At 41.7% G+C, this 23,179-nt stretch overlaps 1 long non-coding RNA gene across 1 annotated transcript in view; it reads left to right on the forward strand.

Moving 5' to 3' along the window:
• The window catches only part of LOC146862375 (uncharacterized), an 81,420-nt gene that overhangs the window by 16,966 nt on the left and 41,275 nt on the right, over positions 1-23,179 (forward strand). The window contains exon 2 of the long non-coding RNA XR_014978434.1: positions 8,491-8,646. This is a non-coding gene — a long non-coding RNA (uncharacterized LOC146862375). The remainder of the gene's footprint in view (positions 1-8,490; positions 8,647-23,179) is intronic.

Consider the following 23,179-nt stretch of genomic DNA (forward strand, 5'->3'; position numbering starts at 1 on the left):
ACGTACATCACCGTAGTGACCGCCATCTTAGTATTGTTACACCAGTACACAAGACCAACAATTTAGTTAATTAGTTCTTTTGTATTGATGAAACAATGTTAGCTCAAAGTACTTATGACACGCCACCCAATACATGTTTACTAGAAACAGATACGTTCTCAAGCAACGATAATTTTTCACCATAGATGTCACGTGAATATATTTATATTGCAACCCAGCGGAAAAGAAGATATAACGGCAGGAGAAGCACCAAAGATGTAATTTTAGGGACTCATGTGCCGCATACCTTAATTGTTAGTATGTCTATCATAGGATTCACTAATAATTTATATTTCGTTGTACTATAAGGCCAAAGACAGGTTCTCGGTAAATAGCATAGAGAAAGATATTCACCACATGGATGATATTTTTCACAACTATCCTAGGCCTTAATCTACATAAGCGAGAAAAATTTAATAGGGTGATTATCATTTTAAAGAAGACTTTACCTCTATTTAGAGTCTTCACTGATGCTATTACCCCAACAAATGGGGCTGTCACAGGTGGTCATTAAGCCTAGGATGCAGAGAGGAAGCCAAAAGGTAAACATGGGCCAGAAGGTAATGAAATCACCCATCAGTTTACAGAACTCCAATATTAGATTTTATCTTGTTACCAGAGCTTCCCACTCCTCACGTGAGTTCAGACCTTTCCGTATGGTATTGAGATGAAAGATAAACCATTGTTCGCGGGCCTTACGTTTACAGGTGATGTTCCCACCTCTCTTGTCAAGCTTGACCTTTTCTAAGATGAACCAAGAAAAATCATTTTCACCATGTCCGACTTCAAGAATGTGCGATACGAGAGGTGCTGTTAGTTTTTTCATTTTAATGGCTGACCTATGTTCTTGAATTCTCACTCTCATCTCTCTACCCATTTCACCAACGTACCCCAGATTACAGGGGCAACGTAAGAAGTAGATCACATTTTTACTTCTACAGTTGTTAAGTGTTGTAGATCGAATACTAATGCCATTGTAAAAGATGTATTTTGTTTGTATGCATAGCGGGCATACATTACAGGTACCACATCTCACATTCCCCACTGCTGGAGTGTTGGTAATCGTTCTTTGAATCCAGTTGTTTTCCTCACGATATGTATGCACCAGCATATCTCTTAGATTGCTATTTCTCTTAAAGGCAAATAGCGGTTTCTCCAATTTTATTTCTTCATCGTGATTAATAATGTGCCAGTTTCTATTGACTACATTTTTAATCTGGTTGCTAAGGTGAGAAAATTTGCTGACAAACACGACCTTGTTAGGTGGTTCTTTTCTACCCATCGATTTTTTAACCAGTGCTTCGCGGTCATAGAATCTAGCACGTTTAAGGGAGTGTGAGAGGAGTTTGTTAGGATAGCCTCTATCCTTGAACTTGCGTTTGAGGTCTTCGGCATGTTTATAGAAGTCTTGAAGGTCAGAACAATTCCTTCGAACACGAAGGAAATGACTGAACGGAATGCTTTCCCTTTGGGACTTAGGATGGAAGCTGGAGAAGTGGAGGAGAGTGTTTTTGGCCATTGGTTTAGTAAACAACTCAACCTCCAGTCTTCCGTTCGAGTCTTTTATGGTGATATCAAGAAAATCTACCTTGCTTTTACTGTGGTATGATGTGAACCTCAAGTTCGAATCCCCCTGGTTAAGCCAATCAAGGAATTCATTCAGTGTCTCAGTGTCACCCTCCCAAATGAAAAAAATATCGTCAATGTAGCGGTACCAGCCCGCTACATTTTCGAAAAAGGGGGCTACCTCGTTATATATATGTTTGGACTCAAACTGGCCAACATAGAGGCAAGCCAGACTAGGAGCACAGGTAGCCCCCATGCTGGTCCCTTTGAGTTGTTTAAAGTATTCATCCTTGAACAAAAAGACATTATTTTTCAAGATCATGTTGACACACCTCACAATGAATTCTGCATTAGCTCCACCCAAGTCTTGATCTCCCAGAATATCGTGAATGTCTGCAACCGTGTCATTTTGCGGGATATTTGTGTAGAGAGACTCAATGTCCAGAGTGACCAGACACTGAGTCTCTCCACAGAAAGGAAGTCCCTCAACAAGTGAAATAATGTGGGCAGAATCTCTTACATAAGAGCTTAGATTGCAAACGATTGGACGTAGAAAGTGATCAACGTACTTACTTACAGGTTCTAACAAGGAGTTGATACTACTCACAATGGGTCTCATTGGTGGGTCAGTGGCATTTTTATGAATCTTCGGTAGACCATAGATGGCAGGAGTCTTGGGTTCCATGTTGTTTAAAAACTTAAATTCATCTTCACAGATCCAAGACTTATCTCTTGCCTCTCTCAAGAGTCCCAAACATTCTCGTGCCACAACTTCAAGACTTTGTACATTTGTCCACTTATAGTGCTCGTCAACATTGAGCAGTTTAAGCATTCTGTGTTCATAGTCCGTGGTATTGAAAACAACAACCCCCCCACCCTTGTCTGCAGGTTTGATAGTAAGGCATCTATCTGCTTCTAGGGAATTAAGGGCCTGTCTCTCATTTCTATTAACATTCTGACCAGAACTTGTCTTGTTGCATTTACCAAGAATATTACCAATCCCACTCTCAACTGCTTTTTCAAACGCTTCAATGTTTTTGCCAACCATGGCTAAAGTTGGAGTAAATACTGATTTAGGTTTTAAGCCAGAAAGATTTACCCGCTCCTGACTTTCCCGATTTTCAAAGAATCTTCTCAGTCGTACTTTACGAAAGAAGGAGCGCAAATCTTTTTCTAACTGGAATTTGTCTATGTTAGTAGACGGAACAAAACTAAAGCCCTTACTCAAGATGTTAATTTCCATATCATTAAGTACTCTATTAGACAGATTGATTACTGGTGCTCGGTCTGCCGCCAGTAGCGTTGACTCCTTGTGCGCATATACTCCTGCTGTTGAGGAGGACCCCTGTTCATTTGGTCTACCGAAGATTCATAAAAATGCCACTGACCCACCAATGAGACCCATTGTGAGTAGTATCAACTCCTTGTTAGAACCTGTAAGTAAGTACGTTGATCACTTTCTACGTCCAATCGTTTGCAATCTAAGATCTTATGTAAGAGATTCTGCCCACATAATTTCACTTGTTGAGGGACTTCCTTTCTGTGGAGAGACTCAGTGTCTGGTCACTCTGGACATTGAGTCTCTCTACACAAATATCCCGCAAAATGACACGGTTGCAGTCATTCGCGATATTCTGAGAGATCAAGACTTGGGTGGAGCTAATGCAGACTTCATTGTGAGGTGTGTCAACATGATCTTGAAAAATAATGTATTTTTGTTCAAGGATGAATACTTTAAACAACTCAAAGGGACCAGCATGGGGGCTACCTGTGCTCCTAGTCTGGCTTGCCTCTATGTTGGCCAGTTTGAGACCGCACATATATATAACGAGGTAGCCCCCTTTTTCGAAAATGTAGCGGGCTGGTACCGCTACATTGACGATATTTTTTTCATTTGGGAGGGTGACACTGAGACACTGAATGAATTCCTTGATTGGCTTAACCAGGGGGATTCGAACTTGAGGTTCACATCATACCACAGTAAAAGCAAGGTAGATTTTCTTGATATCACCATAAAAGACTCGAACGGAAGACTGGAGGTTGAGTTGTTTACTAAACCAATGGCCAAAAACACTCTCCTCCACTTCTCCAGCTTCCATCCTAAGTCCCAAAGGGAAAGCATTCCGTTCAGTCAATTCCTTCGTCTTCGAAGGAATTGTTCTGAACTTCAAGACTTCTATAAACATGCCGAAGACCTCAAACGCAAGTTCAAGGATAGAAGCTATCCTAACAAACTCCTCTCACACTCCCTTAAACGTGCTAGATTCTATGACCGCGAAGCACTGGTTAAAAAATCGATAGGTAGAAAAGAACCACCTAACAAGGTCGTGTTTGTCAGCAAATTTTCTCACCTTAGCAACCAGATTAAAAATGTAGTCAATAGAAACTGGCACATTATTAATCACGATGAAGAAATAAAATTGGAGAAACCGCTATTTGCCTTTAAGAGAAATAGCAATCTAAGAGATATGCTGGTGCATACATATCGTGAGGAAAACAACTGGATTCAAAGAACGATTACCAACACTCCAGCAGTGGGGAATGTGAGATGTGGTACCTGTAATGTATGCCCGCTATGCATACAAACAAAAGACATCTCTTACAATGGCATTAGTATTCGATCTACAACACTTAACAACTGTAGAAGTAAAAATGTGATCTACTTCTTACGTTGCCCCTGTAATCTGGGGTACGTTGGTGAAACGGGTAGAGAGATGAGAGTGAGAATTCAAGAACATAGGTCAGCCATTAAAATGAAAAAACTAACAGCACCTCTTGTATCGCACTTTCTTGAAGTCGGACATGGTGAAAATGATTTTTCTTGGTTCATCTTAGAAAAGGTCAAGCTTGACAAGAGAGGTGGGAACATCACCTGTAAACGTAAGGCCCGCGAACAATGGTTTATCTCTCATCTCAATACCATACGGAAAGGTCTGAACTCACGTGAGGAGTGGGAAGCTCTGGTAACAAGATAAAATCTAATATTGGAGTTCTGTAAACTGATGGGTGATTTCATTACCTTCTGGCCCATGTTTACCTTTTGGCTTCCTCTCTGCATCCTAGGCTTAATGACCACCTGTGACAGCCCCATTTGATGGGGTAATAGCATCAGTGAAGACTCTAAATAGAGGTAAAGTCTTCTTTAAAATGATAATCACCCTATTAAATTTTTCTCGCTTATGTAGATTAAGGCCTAGGATAGTTGTGAAAAATATCATCCATGTGGTGAATATCTTTCTCTATGCTATTTACCGAGAACCTGTCTTTGGCCTTATAGTACAACGAAATATAAATTATTAGTGAATCCTATGATAGACATACTAACAATTAAGGTATGCGGCACATGAGTCCCTAAAATTACATCTTTGGTGCTTCTCCTGCCGTTATATCTTCTTTTCCGCTGGGTTGCAATATAAATATATTCACGTGACATCTATGGTGAAAAATTATCGTTGCTTGAGAACGTATCTGTTTCTAGTAAACATGTATTGGGTGGCGTGTCATAAGTACTTTGAGCTAACATTGTTTCATCAATACAAAAGAACTAATTAACTAAATTGTTGGTCTTGTGTACTGGTGTAACAATACTAAGATGGCGGTCACTACGGTGATGTACGTTTCAGGCTATATCGGGTTCGTCTTTTTCTTCTTCTTTTTTTCTTGCCCCGGAAGTGTAACTTCTTGTTCCGGTGCTAACAACTTCCGGGTTATATTTAAGCCGGTTACTGGCTGGATCCCGTGTTCAACATTTTTGAAGGAATCCCGTGTACTGACAGTATTGAACCCTATTAAGGTACGTGAATAGCTAGCGGCTAGGAGTGAATTGCGTCTTTAGCTATATCGGGACTTGCAAAGTTGACCTCTTGCCTTCTTTTTTCGCCTCAGGGTCGTACTGGATATCATTGCCGATGGTATTTGCTGTCCACACCGTATTAAAAGGGGACTATAAAAAGTACTATAAGGTATCTATTATTAGGGAGGTGACTTATCAGCGGCATGCTTGGAAGATGCCCGTATTGTTGAAGCCCTTTAGATTCATAGCCGCCGTTCTGATATAGACAGCGCCGTATTGTAGTCTCTATCAGTTGAGTTGTTGGTAATATATGACTGTTTTTTCATATATAGCCAAGAACTGAATGGTCTGGATGTAGTCACATGCGGTAGAGTTCAGCCAGCAGTAGTGATATCTACGTAAGTACAGCTCCGTGTATATGGTATTAGGAGTTACAGTTAACTGAGATAGAGACCTAAGAGAAAAAATAGCTAAGACATTTGAGGTTTTATGGGCAGTAATAGAGGTCTCTTTTGTTTCAGATATCTCATTGGAAAGAGACTGAAGACTTTCTAAAATTACAATATCTACAGTCAAGGAATGGTACGAATACTACCAGGCAGCATAAAAAGATTTTAATGGTAAATACAGGATCTAAGGCTGTATTACCACTAACACCGAACTTAATAGATAGGGAGCTTTGCCCCTCTTTTTTGGTAGGGTAAATGAAAATCGTACATCTGTTTTCCCATTTATGTTAGGTAACAGAGGTTATTGTGACCGCTGTCCATGAGTTGATTGATGGACCATCAGTATTGCGGTGCTTTGACTTACGCAAGCCAGAGAATATTTTAAGGTAACATCCATATCTCTTCTAATAGATGCAGTGATTTGATCGTTTATTGGGGTACTTATCAACACTGCATTGTTGCCGGAGTTTGTGTGTCCAGCAGGGGTAGAAATATGATAAATAGAACTGTTGGTATTTGGCTCACATGATGGCAAATTGTTAAATTCTGGAAAGCCATCATGTATACAATATAACACACATAGAATTGTTTAGTGAGAGAGGATATCCTCCCGTAGTTGATCTAGTTCATAATATATTGGACGATTAGCTATTTGCTTCCACTTGAGGAAAATTAATGTGGTAATCAAGCCACTCGTAAAAAGCATTGTGAATCTTCATATTGCGGTGTGCAAGAATGTGTATATGTGGTGAAATAGAATTGTTGTTATAGCACGGGTCTTATCGTGGTCAATGAAGTATAACAAATAATTGTTTTAGATGTGCATAATGGGTAGTCACTCATGTCAGCTTTGTTGTACATGTTTTTCAGATTTTCTAATTATTAAATTGGGATCAGCATACAATCCTGAGGAAGGTGTTGGCCGTTACCTGTGGCCTACCGAAACGCGTCGATGCTCTATTTAAGGGAAATCGAATACATTTTGTGACAACACGGGTTATGTGATATGCATAACATAATGAAATGTTACCAGGGTCACAGTGAATCAATTTTTGATTGAGCGATTTTCCCTTTGAAAGTAGGAATAATTTTCCTGTTTTTCTCCCTTTTTCCCAATTTCCTTTGCTTCTACTATTACATTTTTATTTTATTGTATATTGACAGTGAGCTATATTGGTGTGGTGTTATTACACTACTTGTCATTGAATTATATGTACAATTTTTTATTGTATTTTTAACAAGAATCTTTTTGTGTATTCTGATAAATTGTTATACAATTGTGTTAATAGATGTGTACAACGGCTCGCTTTATGTGAGATCTATGTGACTAATTTTAATAAACTAATGATCTAGTTATTTGTTTGTTTACTTCATTGATGCTGATTTTCACCCTGCTGCTAAAAACTCTTTTAAAAAGTAAAGGTTTGTGTGTTTATATGATTGTTGGCATATACAGATCCAAGGGAGATCCTTCTTTTTTGACTACGGTCTTGCTTGGTACCCCTCTTCCTTGGTATAGGGGTCCCTCTCTCTTTGTTTGAGTCATTTAGAAGCCTCTCAGTCTCTCCCTACTACTGAGACGACGTAGAATATGGAAACCTCTTCACAGTCTTCAGTAAAAATGACGCCCAAGAGGTTAAAAAAAGATCCACCTTCGCCTCCTAAGTCCTCTTCGACCATTTTGATGGAGTTGCTCCTTGAAGAGATACGGGCCTTGCGCCCTTTCATGGAAGAAACCAATGCTAAGTTGCAGGTTCTTACTGACAATTGGGCTTTGATGGATGAAAGAATGTCATCGGTGGAGCGTGATGTCTCCTCTCTTCAGGACTCTGCAGCCATGGTCACCCATATGCATGCGCAGATCTCCTCTCTCCAGAAGCAGGTGGAGGACCTGGAAAATCGAAACAGACGCAACAACCTCCGCCTTTACGGCCTGGTGGAAGGCTGCGAGGGGAGTGATCCCATCAATTTTTTCAAATCTTTTCTTCCTAAGCTTTTACACTTGCCCGAGGATACCCCGCTCAACATCCAGCGTGCCCACAGGCTTGGACGAGCTTCCTCCTCTCTATCCACGCCAGTGAAGCCCAGAGGTGTAATAATGTATTTTCTGGAATACACAGATCTGCTGAAAGTTCTTTCAGCAGCCAGAGCCTCTCCTCGTCTCACATGGTCAGGTTCCACTTTGTTCTTTGCGCAGGATTACGCCAGAGCCACTGCAAATCGTCGTAAGGCCTTCTTGGACATGAGACCTGACCTTCGCTCCATTGGTGCCAGATATGGTCTCTTCCACCCTTGCTTATTCAAAGTCACCTACAATAATAAGACTACGACATATGAGGAGCCTACGCGACTTTGGAGTTTCCTGAACTCTTGTGGCCAGGTTCACATGGAGCTTTCTGGGCCTTCCTCTTCTCTCCCACCGTGACTTTTTCTGAAGTTGTATTATGATGTTCCAGTTTCTTATGTCTGCTGATTTTTCTAATTCAACTGTTCTTAAACTTGCATGTTCTCTTGATAAGTTTATGCTTTCCATTGTAGTATTTGTTATTGACGTTGTGGTTCCTTGGTTCGTCCCATTCATTGCTTGTCTTGTGCCCCTGTCGTCTGCCGTCGCCTAACATTGTTACCTTTCTTCCTTCACAGATCAATGTTCCGCGTTCCGTCCTGTTCCTCTGGTTGGACGTCTCACTGACCCTGAGTGTCCTGCCTTCTCCAGTTGGCCCTACCTCCCTCCCCCCGACTCCATGTACGTCCTTGCTTGTCCCTGTTCCTGATCGTATCTTCCCTAAATTACCCCTTGTAAGTATTCCTCATCCCATTTTTGACATGTCTGTTCTTGTTTCGCTTCTCCTTACTTTGATTTTTCCCTTCACATTTTCAGGTTTATTGGTGTCAGTATCTTTTCCGCGACCTCTTTCTTCTTCTCTCTTTCTCTCCTTCTTTCTCCTCATCGCTTATTGGCTCCCTTGGTCATGCTTCTTTCTCTTTATATATTTTATCCCCCTGTTACTTCACTTCTCCTTTGACTCATATTTACGTTCTTCTCCCTTCGGCCTTCTTCTCTCTTGTCTCGCTTGTTCATTGGTCTTTTTGCGCATGTTCTTTTTTCTCTTTCATTGGACCTTACTTATCAATATTTCTGGACTTCATTTTATCTTTTCATCGATGTCAGTATCACCTTGGCTTTTCTCTATCTTTATGGCATCTCTTAGTCTTCTTTTACTCTTCTTTCTCTTGTCCATTCCATTTCTTCTCTATTCTTATTTCTTTCTTTCTTTTTCCTACGTTCTTATTTTTCGCGAGGCTTTCTCTCGATGTTTTAATTTTTCTTTGCATTACTCTTTTAATAATCCTTAATGTCAGTACGTATTGTTTCTTGGAATGTTAAAGGTCTTCATTCTCCTATTAAAATTATCTCTCATCTAGCCAAGTTGAATGTAGACATTGCCTTCTTTCAAGAAACCCATTTGTCTGATATTGAAGCTGCTAAGCTCAAGAGGGGTTGGGTAGGTGATGTGTTCTCTGCTCCTGGTGATGGTAAAAGAAATGGTGTGGCTGTGTTAATTCGCAAATCTCTCTCTCATTCGCTCTTGACTTCTGAGTCAGACCCCGAAGGTAGATGGTTGTATGTCAAACTTTCCTCAAAGGGTATTCCCATCTCCCTTCTCAACATTTACGCACCTACTGGTGGTGACCCCGCCTTTTGGCGCACAATGGCTTCTCGTATTTCTGAATACGTTGATGACAATTTTATTATGGCAGGAGACTGCAATCTACCCCTTGATCCCTTTTTAGATAGACATTCCAAAGCATCTTATATCCCTAATAAGTCTCATAAACTGTTTGTTCAAGCAATATCCCAGCACAAACTCATTGATGCCTGGCGTTTATGTAACCCTACTACTAAAGAGTTTACCTTTTACTCCCCATCCCACCAATCACAGTCCCGCATTGATTACATCTTTCTTTCCCATCATATCTCTCAGTCCCTCACTCACGCCGATATTGGTCCCATCTTGTTCTCTGATCACGCCCCTGTACTGGTTAATATTGATGTCTTACCCAAGTCCACTGGGCCAAAACGATGGCGCTTTAATAATACTCTACTTCTTGATCCCAAATTTACCACCTCCTTTGTTGAATTTACTACAGAATTTTTTGCCATTAATGACACACCCACTTTGCCCAAGCATGCTATTTGGGACGCTTATAAGGCTACAGCCAGGGGTTTCATCATTGATCATGTGGCTAGAAAGCGTAAGACTGCTCGCAAGCGTGCTAGTGATCTTCTCCTCACGATTAAAAAACTGGAGCATTCTTTCTATACTTCCCATTCGCAGGAAAGTTTGACTACTCTTATTGAAGCTAAGATGCAATTTAACAAACAATCCACTGATGATGCTTCGTTATATTTGTTGAAATCTAGTTCAAAATTCTACGGGGGTAAGAACAAAGCGGGGAAGGTTTTAGCCAATTATTTAAAAGTCAAGCAACATAAATTGAATATTGAGTCTGTTTATGATGTTAATTCTGTTTTAAGGCACACAGATGTTGATATTTTAGAGGAATTTTCCCGCTTTTACTCCACGCTTTACTCTTCTGAAACTCACCCTACTGCCCAATCCCTCGCGACCTTTTTCTCCAGCATTCAGGCACCTCCCAATTTTCCTGTTGACTTATCCATTCTTGAACTGCCCATCTCTAGTTCCGAACTACACACTGCACTTCAGTCACTCAAGAAGGATAAAGCCCCGGGTCCGGACGGATTTACAGTTGAATTTTATTTGCACTTTTCTAAATTACTATTACCCAGATTACATTCTCTTATTGATTCTTTTATTCTTAGTGGCACTTCCTCTGGCACTTTCTCAGACGCCCACATATGTATTATACCCAAAGAAGGAAAAGACACCCAGCATTGCAAGAATTACAGACCAATCTCCTTGGTTAACATTGATTACAAGATATATGCTAAATCCCTTGCCATAAGATTAGACCCCTTTCTTCCTGAACTGTTGGGCCCGGAACAATCTGGATTTGTTAAAGGTCGTTTCATCACAGATAATACTAGACTTCTGTTCAATGTCCTGTCCAAATCCTCACGGTTCCAGGATTCGCTAGCGGCAATTGCTTTGGACGCAGAAAAAGCGTTTGATAGAGTAGAGTGGACTTTCCTTTTTTCCGCCCTCAGATGGTTTGGGTTTGGTCCTAATTTTATTTCCTTTGTTTCTTTCCTGTATTCCAGTCCCAGAGCGGCGGTTTGTGCTAATGGTCTAGTCTCTTCTTTCTTCAACTTAGGTAGAGGAGTTCGTCAGGGTTGTCCCCTTTCCCCCTTCCTTTTTAATCTGGCCTTAGAACCCTTTCTCTCAAAACTCCGCCGAAATCCTAATTTGCATGGTTTCCAAATCTCCCAAACAAACATCAAACTTGCTGCCTATGCAGATGATATCCTACTCTTTATGTCCAATCCTGCCATTTCTATTCCCGCATTTCTAACTGAAGTTCATGAATACTCCCAAATTTCTGGTTATAAGTTGAACAACGACAAATGTGAAATTCTACCCCTTACAAAATTTACCTTCAAACCTAATTTTGCTGCGTCCAATTTTACTTGGAGTCCCTCACATATCAAATATCTTGGTTTGTACATTACCCCCTCCCTTCCCGATACTGTCTTGTTGTGCCTCAATAAGTGTACCCAGAAATTGTCCGACCTCACTTCTAGATGGCACCCGCTTTACCTTTCCTGGTGGGGTCGCCTTGACACGATTAAAATGATGCTCTCCCCAATAGTTCTTTACACTATCTCCAATATTCCAGTTCCTATTCCAGCTAAATTGTTTAGGAAAATCAATACTATTCTCTCTTCTTTCCTCTGGTCCGGCCAAAAAAGCGCGTATGTCCTTGTTTAGACTACGACTTCCCAAGTCAGAGGGTGGGGTCAACTTTCCAGATTTTCCCACTTATCATAAAGCATTCCTTCTGCGACAAGCTTCCCTTTGGTTGCGGGATCCTGCTGAATCTTCCCCCTTATGGCTTGTTATTGAGCGTCTTTCTTTATCCCCCTTTACTTTCGCTGAGTATCTCTCATTTTCTCGTAAGCCCCAGTTTATTTCCACTCCCATCCATAAGTTCACTACCAAACTTCTTCTTTCCACTTCCCCAAGCCCTCCTGCCTCTGTAGCCGAATTTCTCAATACCACCATTTGGTATAATAATAGTATCCTCATTAATCACAAGCCCTTTTATTGGAAATCTTGGAGACAAAAGGGTTTGATCTGGGTATCCCATCTCTTTTCTGGCTCTGATTTCTTACCTTTCTCCGTTCTTAGCCAAAATTTCAATCTCCCTCACTCCTTTGCCCGTAAGTATCTCACGCTTAAGAATGCAGTTATGTCCACCTATACCCAATTCTCTAACTCTCCCACCCAACCCGACCCTCCGAATCCTACTCTGCACCTCCATTCCTTGCTGCGTACTCATCCCACAGCCTCCTCAATTTACCACTCATTTCACAAGACTCTCACACCTAGGCCAAAATACATGGTAGAGGAACAATGGCAGTCTGATTTTGACATCTCTTGGCCCACTTCTCTTTGGGATAAAATGTGGACCAAACTTCGCAAGTCGTCCAGGGCTGCTTCTCTCACACAAACCCTTTTTTTTATCTATAACAGACTTCTCTTTTCACCCCATATGTTGAATAAAAGGTTTCCTTTAATCCCTGACCTTTGTTGGTCCTGCTCGACACCTAAGGCTTTTTCACATGCTTTTTTCCTGTACTGCTACGCACAATTTTTGGAAACAAGTTTGGGCTCAAATTAATGCCATATTTCACACTGCATTTCCCTTCTCCTTTGTTAATTTTTTTTTAGGGAGTCTCTCTCCCTGTTGGGCAGATATTGATTTTAATGTGTAAATTGTTGACTTGTTGCTAGCTGTTGCATTCCAGCAAATTACTGTTAATTGGAAAATTTTTGCTAATATTTCTTTTAGCGCATGGTGGTACAATGTATGTCATAATCACAGGCTAGATACTGTCTTTATTTACCCCCTCAGTCTGGCCAAAAAGCGACATGATCCTTGGCTTCCTGTGACCCTGTACCTTGATATCTGTGCTAAGAGCTCTTCTCATTTGCCTCCTTTTCAGCAGGAGGTCTCTAAGCCTCCTTGATTGACCTTTTTGTTCCTTTGCATTTTTATAATTCATTTTTACTGCATATTATCTCCAGTTCTGCTTTCTGTTATATAGCCTCAATTATTTGTTATCTCTCAGTCTCATGTTTATTTCCACAGTCATGTTCTATTCCACCTCTCATATTGCTGTTATGTTTTAGGTTTTCTTATGTATCGACACCTTTATTTGTCTAATAAAAATCTTTTGAACTAGTATTTTCTCACTACACATGATGTGATCTCAGAATGCATCTGTAATAAGAAAATAACGCTTCCAATAATGTATTGCAAGGTAGTAATAATGTCCGATTTTTGGTGTGCAAGGACACCTGCTTATATTCAAACTGCACTTTTCAGTAACATACAGTTTGATCTGGTCTAACTTTGCTTTTGTCCACTGATTTTTATTGATTATTAGACCCCCAACTGGGTCACTATAAGAATGCAGAAAGTCACTTTAGAGTTCCATGCCACTCTAAAGGCTTTGAAGCTTCGGTCTCGTGCCTCTTTGTAGAGGGTAAATAACTCCATGTAAACAACAGATTTCATATCTGGCACAAGGTCCTCTTTTGCACCATTGGGTGCACCTGGCGTGGAAGAAAACCTTGAGCTCAATCAGCAAACAAAATGTGCCTACAGCAGCTCATACAGCTAACTCACAAAGGTAGCCCATGAACTGGATAGATCGCTGCAGGGAAACATAGAGCATCAGTTTAAAGCAATGCTTTGTGTTCTTCCGCATGATGCTCCCGCTCTTCAGGAGGATGGCCATGAAGGTGCGCCTGCTCTTCTCCAGTGGCTGCCTCTAGACCCCCTTCAGAGGTCATGGGGCTGGATGAGCAAGTAGAGCAATGCACAACCTTCTCCAGGGTTGCCTTTTGAGAGGAGCAGAGACTCAATGTGGAGAGAGGAGCCTATGATAATACTCTTTTTGGAGGATCATTCAGACCTTCTGGACCTTTACACATTGCACAGTTCTAAAATGTGCATCCACGCAGCGTGGATTATCAAAGGGGCCGGCAAGTGTCTGCATTCCCTTCTTTAATACAAAAGTACGCCTGCAGAAACAAGAAGAGTCTGAAGCGTACAGCCCCAATAGATTTAAGAACATACCATTGAGAGGTGACACTGGTCGATCTTCAAGACAGCTGCTTTCTACTGCAGCTTTGGGCTCCCTCTCCTAGGCTGTGTGTGGTGGCTTTGGGCAGGGAGTCAGGGGTGGGTGGACCTATGGCTGGCATATGAAGGAGTCACACACTCACGCAATGCCTGACTGGCAGCTTTGCACAGCACGGTCCTGAGGAAATTTGGTGCAGCAGGACCTTTGTTGTGGTGTGGAAAGAGTGCCTTCAAGATGGTGCCACTGGGTATTAAGTGGCTGTGATGAGAGAACAGGCCCACAAAAGAGGTGCAACCCTGAGCCAAATACATCCAAAGACAGTTGATCATGAGCCCTTGCTGGGACAACACAGTAGTTAATGCAGAGTATGACCCAAAAAAGCTGGAGAGAAAAGCAGGATTTCTGGCTATCCAGCTGCAAACACGAGCTAACGATACAGAACCAAAGAGAGTTCAAAGACTGCACTGTAGCTGTCATAAACAAGATGGAATCTGAACTGGAATTCCTCGAAAATACGACAAGAGGCACAAGAGTGTCAAATACTTTGGAGAGTGAGGCTATCAGAAGCAAGGTCTTTGAGGGTATTCAGCCAAAACCATTTGATATCCAGAAGCCAACTGGAATCCCTATCAGAGGGCTTAGAGACACCACGAATGGCATAGATGCCATGGCATCATTATGGATTTGGGCTCAGTTATGCAGAAGGGGAAACTTACAAAAGTGGCAACAAGAAGCAAGAGACTGTTTTGGAAGAACTACAAGATCCTCCTCTTCTCTGCTTTTCTCCCGGGCAATACAACGAATAAGACAAGGTTGTGAAAAAGGAGTTGAAATCTGGGCCTAACACCCCAAAAATCGGAGGGTGATGGCAGGTGGCTTTGTGCAGGTGTTTACCCAACTGGGGACTGACTGAAACTTCCTTACATCTGTGAAATTCAGAAATACTGGTGATTAAGTGTCTTCTACTGTTTGAATCCGCCTGTATTTATTAATTTTCTGGTGTACTGTATTGGTTAGTCCTCATCATTTTGCGTGTCCCCGAGTACCTGTAAGTTGGAGGGTAATTTGCTGAAGCATTTTTGTGGTTTCAGATATTGTGCTTCGTTACTCTTCAGGGTTAGAATACTGTGGAGCTGGGTCCTGTGTTTGAGATTTTTCACATCTTTTCTTCTTTCCTTCTGTATTTTTTGGGGGAGCAATAGTGTTATTTTATTTCCTTTATTGGTGATGTAGTGTGTATTATGACATAAAACAGGTCATAAAGCTTTGGCCTTTTGAGATTAACATGTGCTTAGTACCATTCCTTTAGACAAATGTCTTACTACTGGGTTAATTAGTGAATGCAGAGATTTAAACCATAAAATGTTACCATTTCGCACTACACTTTCTGAAAAAAACCTTTGGGTGAAAGAATACCCCTACTTATCTGTAAAGTGGTCTGTATATTTTACAAGGTTTTGGCCAATATTTCAGGAAAACTGCGCTTTCAGAAGCACCATTTGTCACTTCATTTGCCCAGCCAATCATCAGTCCATCCCCGGCCAGATGACCACCAGCACATTTCCCATAGCTCCTCCAACCTCCACATCCACCAATGCCTGCCACACAGTTCAAATGGTTCAAGTAGCACTGTGACAAAGAAGCTGGACATTAAAGTAATACTGGATCACTTAGTAATTGTCTAAATATTGTCACCGTCTTGATGCCTCTTCATCCTGCCTTCTGTTTTTGCTGTTACCTCCATAAATGGGCAATTTAGGAAGTGCAAGGAGGAGGGTGAGACCAAAATCCCAAAAATCGTCATACCGCCATTGAGTGGCGTTGTGAAAAAAACAATAGTGTTTCTTTGGTTGGTAAGATGTGATAGCACAGTGACTGACTCCATAGAGTGGATAAAGCCCTGTAGGGACTTTGATGAGGAACACCCAGAGTAAGGAAGACTATCAGGGTATTTCACAAGTGCAAGTAGCAGGGATGTAGAAGGGGATGGTTTGGCGTCCTAATTGTAGAGTACCGACATCATAGCTTTGGGTTCTACCCCTTGATCCACAAATTCTACGACCTGGGGTAAATCCCTGCGTTCAGTAGTTAAATCAACTTACAAAAATTAACGTTCTTATGAACAGGATAACTTTAGAATTCATTAGCATATGAAAACATTGATGCTGAGAGTACACTACTCACCACCAGAAGGTGCTACCCAAGACTCAGCAGTGAGCGTAGCTCTGCACATTTGTATTTTACTGATTCTCTTGAGAAAGATTGAGAATGATTTTATTTCATTGCTCTCGGCATGCACCTAAAAACAGAGGACTATCGCATCTTTAACAGGCAAGATAAAACAGAAGAACTAAAACTGTGGTTAACAGCTCCTGTTAGAGAGCTGACCTTCAAAATGACAACTCCCGGGTAGGGTGGCACTGATATGAACATTTTGTGGTAGGGAAAAAATGGATGGCAGCAGCATTATATAGCTCGGCAAATATACTTAATTAAATTAAGGACAAATGTTTCTTGAAATTCCAGGACAGTGTCTTCATTGCTCTCTACTGATAGAAACTAAGAATAGATCTTTTTTGTTCAATTGTCTTGAAAATCTATACAACATAAGAGAATACAATCCAGCAAAACAACGCTGATGTCGCAGGACAGCGTTGGCATCAAGATAGAAATTTAAATAGTTAGTCACAGTAGCGGCTGCCTTAAATAAACAAGTATTTGTAATGCAATATGTCTCGCATTTCTGAGAGTTTGAGCTATTGGCATTGTAAATGACGATGTCTTGTATTTATGTGTTGATTTTTAAAACATAAATTAAAAGCATTTTCATTTACAATGCCAGTAGCTGAAACTCTCGCAAATGCGAGACCTGTTGCATTGCAAATGCTTATTTTATCCTATGTACTTGCAGCGGCACTGAGCGTATCCATTAAAAAACACATGACAGTGGGCATTTCATATAAAAAAAAACATTATTTGCATATGAGGCAACTGCCCTTCTTGGCAAGTGAAATCATATACAGTTTAATTACAAAGCAGGTACACAAAAAGCAGGATAAAGTACTATAACATTTAAAGCGCAACGACTCTCGAGAAGAATGAAGACGACAGGGGCAGAAGCTAAGGCACCTCTTTAGAACACTTTGTGTGAGATTTCAGATGGCACAGTGAGAAATGGGGTAAACAAAAGGCATGTCCACAGCCCACATTTCATACACAATTTTATGTTTTGTGGAACATTTCCGTTCTGTTTTGAACAATTAGTCTAGTGGTAACAAACCTTAGCACGGGGTAATTTAATCCATATGGGTCCTTGTATTTTAGCTGACCTACTACGAGACTTGCTTCACAAACATCTTGCATTTCCAATTTGGGGGAGGTGAGACAGAGCTAGAAAAATGCACACTTGTGGAATCACAAAAGAAAACAGGCGGAGGCTGCAGCAGCCATAGGAAGGAAGGGACCCTGATGCCAGGCTGTTTGTTTCAAAAGCAGGAGGGAGGAGGAGGCAGCTGCAGCCAAAACAGACCTTGGTCTTTGAATGCACTGCAAATGTGGCAAGATAAGAGCAAGATCTACAGCCCTGTTTATAACAGAGCTCTGTAAACCACAAGCACTGGTCTCCAGTGATCCGGGTTAAAGAAAGAAATAGTGCTCACAAGCTCTGAGTAACAAGACATGTAACGGGGGCAGTCCCTGAAAATTGGACGAGCGTTTAAGCCCAAATCCTGAATACAGCATGCCTCACAGAGACAGCGCAAGCACTGCCTAGGCGAGGCCTAAAAATGGTGGGGTGCGAAGGTGCTATTCACTGTCAGCTGGAGCACAACTGCTGCAGCACTTCTCTCTTCCACAAGCAGGAAAAGGAAGGACTTCCTACTTGTGGAGCAGAACTACAACCAATACTGGAACTACTTTGAGCTGCTTTCATGCTGTGAAAGCAGCTCCAGGATTGGTGGGAGCAGACTCACCCAGCGCTCATTTTGAGGCTAGGGACCTGTGCCAGCAATCCCCAGGCTGTTTCACAGCCTAAGGTTTGCTGGGTCTACACTGCACATGTTGGATAGGACGGCTGTAGACAGCCGGCCAATCTGTGATGTGACCTGTAGACCAGTGCTGTAATCCTGCATTTGCAGGATTCAGCCCCACCCTTACGCTGTACACAGCGCAAGCTGTGTGGTGGCAAATAAATAAAATGTTATTGAAATGCTATTTTATTTATTTGTGTTTGCCTGCTGCACTCTCAGCAGGCGGGGAGACCCTTCTCCGCTCGTGAGGAGGAGTCACCCCTGGTTAGTCACAGCAAGCTCGGCAGAAAATTAATATCATGGCCAGCTTTAAGACGGTGCCACAGGTGTTGCCACATTGGGTGCTGATCTGGAGGGGGTACTGACCTCAAGGGGGGCACTGTATTTATCAGTAAGACACAGGAAGGAATGGTGGTATGGTTTGTAGGGAAATGGCGCCTAAAAGGGTAAGTCCACTCAGTATTAATTAAACAATCTCAGTTAGCACGGTGTTGTAGGGTGGAGAGAACCACCTGCCTCCCCAAATCCTGTGGCCTAAGCTACAACTCAACGTAATTTCAATCCCCAGCACATGTTAAAATTTGACAATGAAACAAATGACAGCAGTAGCTATAGTAAGTCACAAACAAATATATACAGAAATCAAAGTTGTTTCTTCTGCCTTTTTTTCCTTTTCATGGATTCTTCGTAAACAGATCTTAAGCCAACACGTGTTTTGTCGCCTCAGTTAATAGGTACATGCAACTTTTTCAAGGCTAAGTGGAAACATAGGATACAGTCACTAATACAGTCTTGCTAGCAACTGTATATCTACAATATATTTCTGTAATACCTCCACCGTGTATTGTTCACATGTTGCCGATAAATCTTTACTTCTCCTTTTACTCGTGCACCATTTGACCATAATCTGGTCTTGTTATCACCATAAACGTGAGTGAACACAAGAAAGTTTGGTGATCCAAAAACATTAGACCCTTCACATATCACCAGCAATGTGCTATGTGCTAAATTACATTCTTATGTGTGCCTATCTCACCATATACCTCGCATCAATGAGTCAATAAGATAGTCCAAAGACACAGCAACCCACCTGTAAGTGCCACACCACACACACAAGTGAAAACGTGTTAAAACCAAAACCAACCTTCACTGTCTTCATTTTTTTCATTCCACTTTCACTGGCTCTTTGGCCAGGTCATTGACATTGCACATTCACACTCGTCCAAATTCTAAATGTATTTACTTCTAATATCTTGGGACAGTGATGTGTGTTTTCAATACTGAAATACAGCAGCAGCTCACTAATATTACTGCAAATAATCTCTGTGACACCCTTCGATTTCTTATATGTGAGGTCCTGTTTTGATCTAAAAAAACTGTTTTATGAATGTTGCATGAAAACTGTAATTAAAACAATCTATTTAAGAATTACATATGGTCATCAGGGCAAGACTGCATCACAGAGTAGGCTCTATCAGGAGACCCCCTGTAAGACTAGGGCCCAGGGCCAGAGCCCACTTTGCCCATTTCTTAAAACGTTAACCAATTGGGGTGCGCCAAAAAAGATTGTCACACCAGGTGCCACCAGCGCTAAATAAACAACACTTACAATCCATTCGTTTAGCAACAATAAAACACGTAAAATTTGCATGAACTAAAATATTTTCAGTGGCTCTAACTATTACGAGCTTCCGCCAGGGGATTCAAGCTAGCCAGGCTGATGAATGGTAATACCCAGAAACCGGTCCCAGGATGCTTGTTTCCGGTTCAGGGAGGACCTCGCTTGGCAGTTCGGTCTGGACTGTTCCCATGAGCCACAGGGTCAAGATTGATTTGCATATGGCTGGGTCTAAACTGGGGTGGCATGTTGAGCAAAAGAACGATGGATTTCACCCACATCTCTTGACTGGGGGTGAATGTATGATTTATTCAGCATTCCGTCCATCATTTGTTTGCGTAGCACTTTTCACCCTAAGTGAGATGGGTATGCCCAGACGTGGGTCCCTTGCTCACTGTGCCACTGGATTCAAGCTAGCCTGGCTGATGAAGGGTAATACTCAGAAACTGGTCCCAGAATGCTTGTTTCCGGTCCAGGGAGTACCTGGCTTGGCAGTTCGGTCTGGACTGTTCCCATGAGGCACAGGGTCAAGACTGATTTGCATATGGCTGGGTCTAAACTGGGGTAGCATGGTGAGCAAAAAAACGATGGATTTAACCCAGATTTCTTGACTGGTGGTGAATGTATGATTTATTCAGCATTCCATCCATCATTTGCGTAGCACTTTTTACCCTAAGTGGGATGGGTATGCCCAGACGTGGGTCCCTTGCTCACTGTGCCACTGAATTCAAGCTAGCCTGGCTGATGAAGGGTAATACCCAGAAACCGTCCCCAGGATGCTTGTTTCTGATCCAGGGAGGACCTGACTTGGCAGTTCGTTCTCGACTGTTCCCATGAGGCATAGGGTCAAGACTGATTTACATATGGCTGGGTCTAAACTGGGGTGGCATGGTGAGTAAAAGAACGATGGATTTAACCCAGATCTCTTGACTGGGGGTGAATGTATGATTTATTCAGCATTCCGTCCATCATTTGTTTGCGTAGCACTAAAATTTAAATACAGCATTTCTCTCTAAAATGTCCCAAATATACTCTCTCACATCACCTACATTAAAAATAAATTAAAGTATAGCGGTGTTTAAAACAATTTGTTTAAGAATTGCCCACCTCATCAGTGTAAGACTCTCTGCAGAACACAAATGGCTCTATAAGGGGGCCCTTTAAAAGTCTGGGGCCTGGGCCAGAGCCCACTTTGCCCATGCCTTAAGCGTCTCTGCGATAAACGCACCTTGGTGTTCCTCCTCTTAAACTACACAGAAACACTTCACACGCAGTTTCAAACAAAAAACTGTCCACTTCCAATCACACACTCTACATGGTGTAGAGTGCTACCCACGTGGGCAGGCTCTTCAGCGGCCCATATAGGTGTAGTAAACAGTATATAAATATTACAATACAATACAATTAGTGAAATGGACCATATTCAGCATTTCCCTTGTGGTGGAATCATGTCATGCACACTTGGAAAGGCTTTTTGCAGGTAGGCCTTTAGAAGTTGCTGAGTTGAATAGCCGCCAAACATATAATCAAAAAGTTCAAGTCTGTTTATAGCTTCTATCATGACCTTAGGAGTAATTTTCAGGTGAGGTTCCCAGATTAAATCAATCTGAAAGATATTTATATTGCAAGACCGTCTCGAGCTAATGCGCCAATGAAAAGACCCATTATTCTTCCCAAATTCCAATACTTCTGTTTTCAATATATTTATGGTAAGGTGACCTTACAGAAACCAGTCAAAGTATCCAATAGGTGCCATAGGCTATTAGGCCCATCACAACCAATGGTCAGCATACAATCCTACGTTCAAGTGCTTTTGCAGTATCTTGGGTAGAAAGGCACTAACTAGTGATACATGCGAGAGCTCAGCAAGATATAAAGCAAACAATAATGGCGCCACGACACATCCCAGTTTCAAACCGTTTTTTTTACCAGATTTTATTGGGGTTTTACACAGTTACATTCAAGATATCAAATGTGCAATACATATTATGTAGAAGAGTGTTGACACATAATCATCATTGTCTTATGGTTAAAGTTTAATATCCCAACTCCCTCTCCCACCCCCTCACTGTATGCCCCCTGTTTCAAACCGTTTTGAGATTGAAATTCTTCCTTCCTCAAAGCAGACTTGGCCCATGTAGACGAGTGCAGGAGCTCAATCAGATTTACTTTTTGATCTTCTTACAACTATTTTCCCAAGTTAGTCCAAAGACTTCTTCAATCCACCATATTGAATGTCGCCTGGAAGTCGACAGAACAGGCGCACAATTTACCACCTGTCATTGACGTCCGAAAAATGCACCATAGGGAGTATATTGTATGTGTGCTTTTCAATAAATGGTGAAAACATACTTGCTTCATTGGGATAAATCCTAACTGTTCACCAACATCCTTCAAACAAGCAAGCATAAGTTTTTAAAATGACTGAGAAGCTGTGCATAATAAAGAAATTAACTAATAGGCAGCTGGGTTCTATCTATTGCCTTTTTTTCGAAGCTGAGTTATTAGAGAACTGAACCATGATGATGGCAGTGGTCAGCTGCTGCCACATGAAACAAGCATTAGTAAAGCAAAAAATAACACTTGCCTTAAGGAGCTATTGGCTCTGCTGCCATCTTTTTCATGCTTTACAGGGCCAAAACTAGAAGGAAGCGTTTAAAAAAGGAATAAAAATAAAACATAATGACACAGCCTCCGGGCCATGCCATTTTGTAGGTGTGTGCATGTATTAAACACACATGTGCGTGGCTACAAAATGACGCAGTCCAGAGGCTGTGTGTCACTGTGCCTATTTTCTTTTTATAGTTAATGGGGCCTAGTTAGGAGGTCGGGAGGGAAGGAATTGGGGCAGGTGGGAGCGGGGTTGAAGGCAGAGCAGTAAATACATGGCACTGCTTGCTCACGTCATAAGATCCTACAGAATCAACATTGTCTCATACGCAGATGACTCACAGCTCATCCTCTCCCTCACTGACAATGCCAACACCACCAGGACCAACTTCACCACATGCATGTCCAGTGTGGCGAACTGGATGAAACAGAAATGCCTAAAGCTCAACACCGACAAAACGGAAGTCCTGATCTTCAGAAACAATAGCTCTCCGTGGAACTACTCCTGGTGGCTAGTTGAACTGGGACCCCACTCCTACAGGTCACGCCACAAACCTTAGAGTCATACTATACATTAAACATACGATGACCCAACAGGTGAATTTCGTAACTTCTTCCTGCTTCCACATTTCACGTATGCTACACAAGATCTTGAAAATGGCTTCCACAAACCACCAAACACACCGCTCCTTGAGCCATCATTATCAGTAGATTGGACAACTGCAACACACTCTCCCTCACACAGATCAAATGCATCCATAAAAGCAGGGCAGGAGGTCG

This window comes from Triturus cristatus, chromosome 2_2 (assembly GCF_964204655.1).
Source record: "Triturus cristatus chromosome 2_2, aTriCri1.1, whole genome shotgun sequence".
Classification (NCBI taxonomy): domain Eukaryota; kingdom Metazoa; phylum Chordata; class Amphibia; order Caudata; family Salamandridae; genus Triturus; species Triturus cristatus.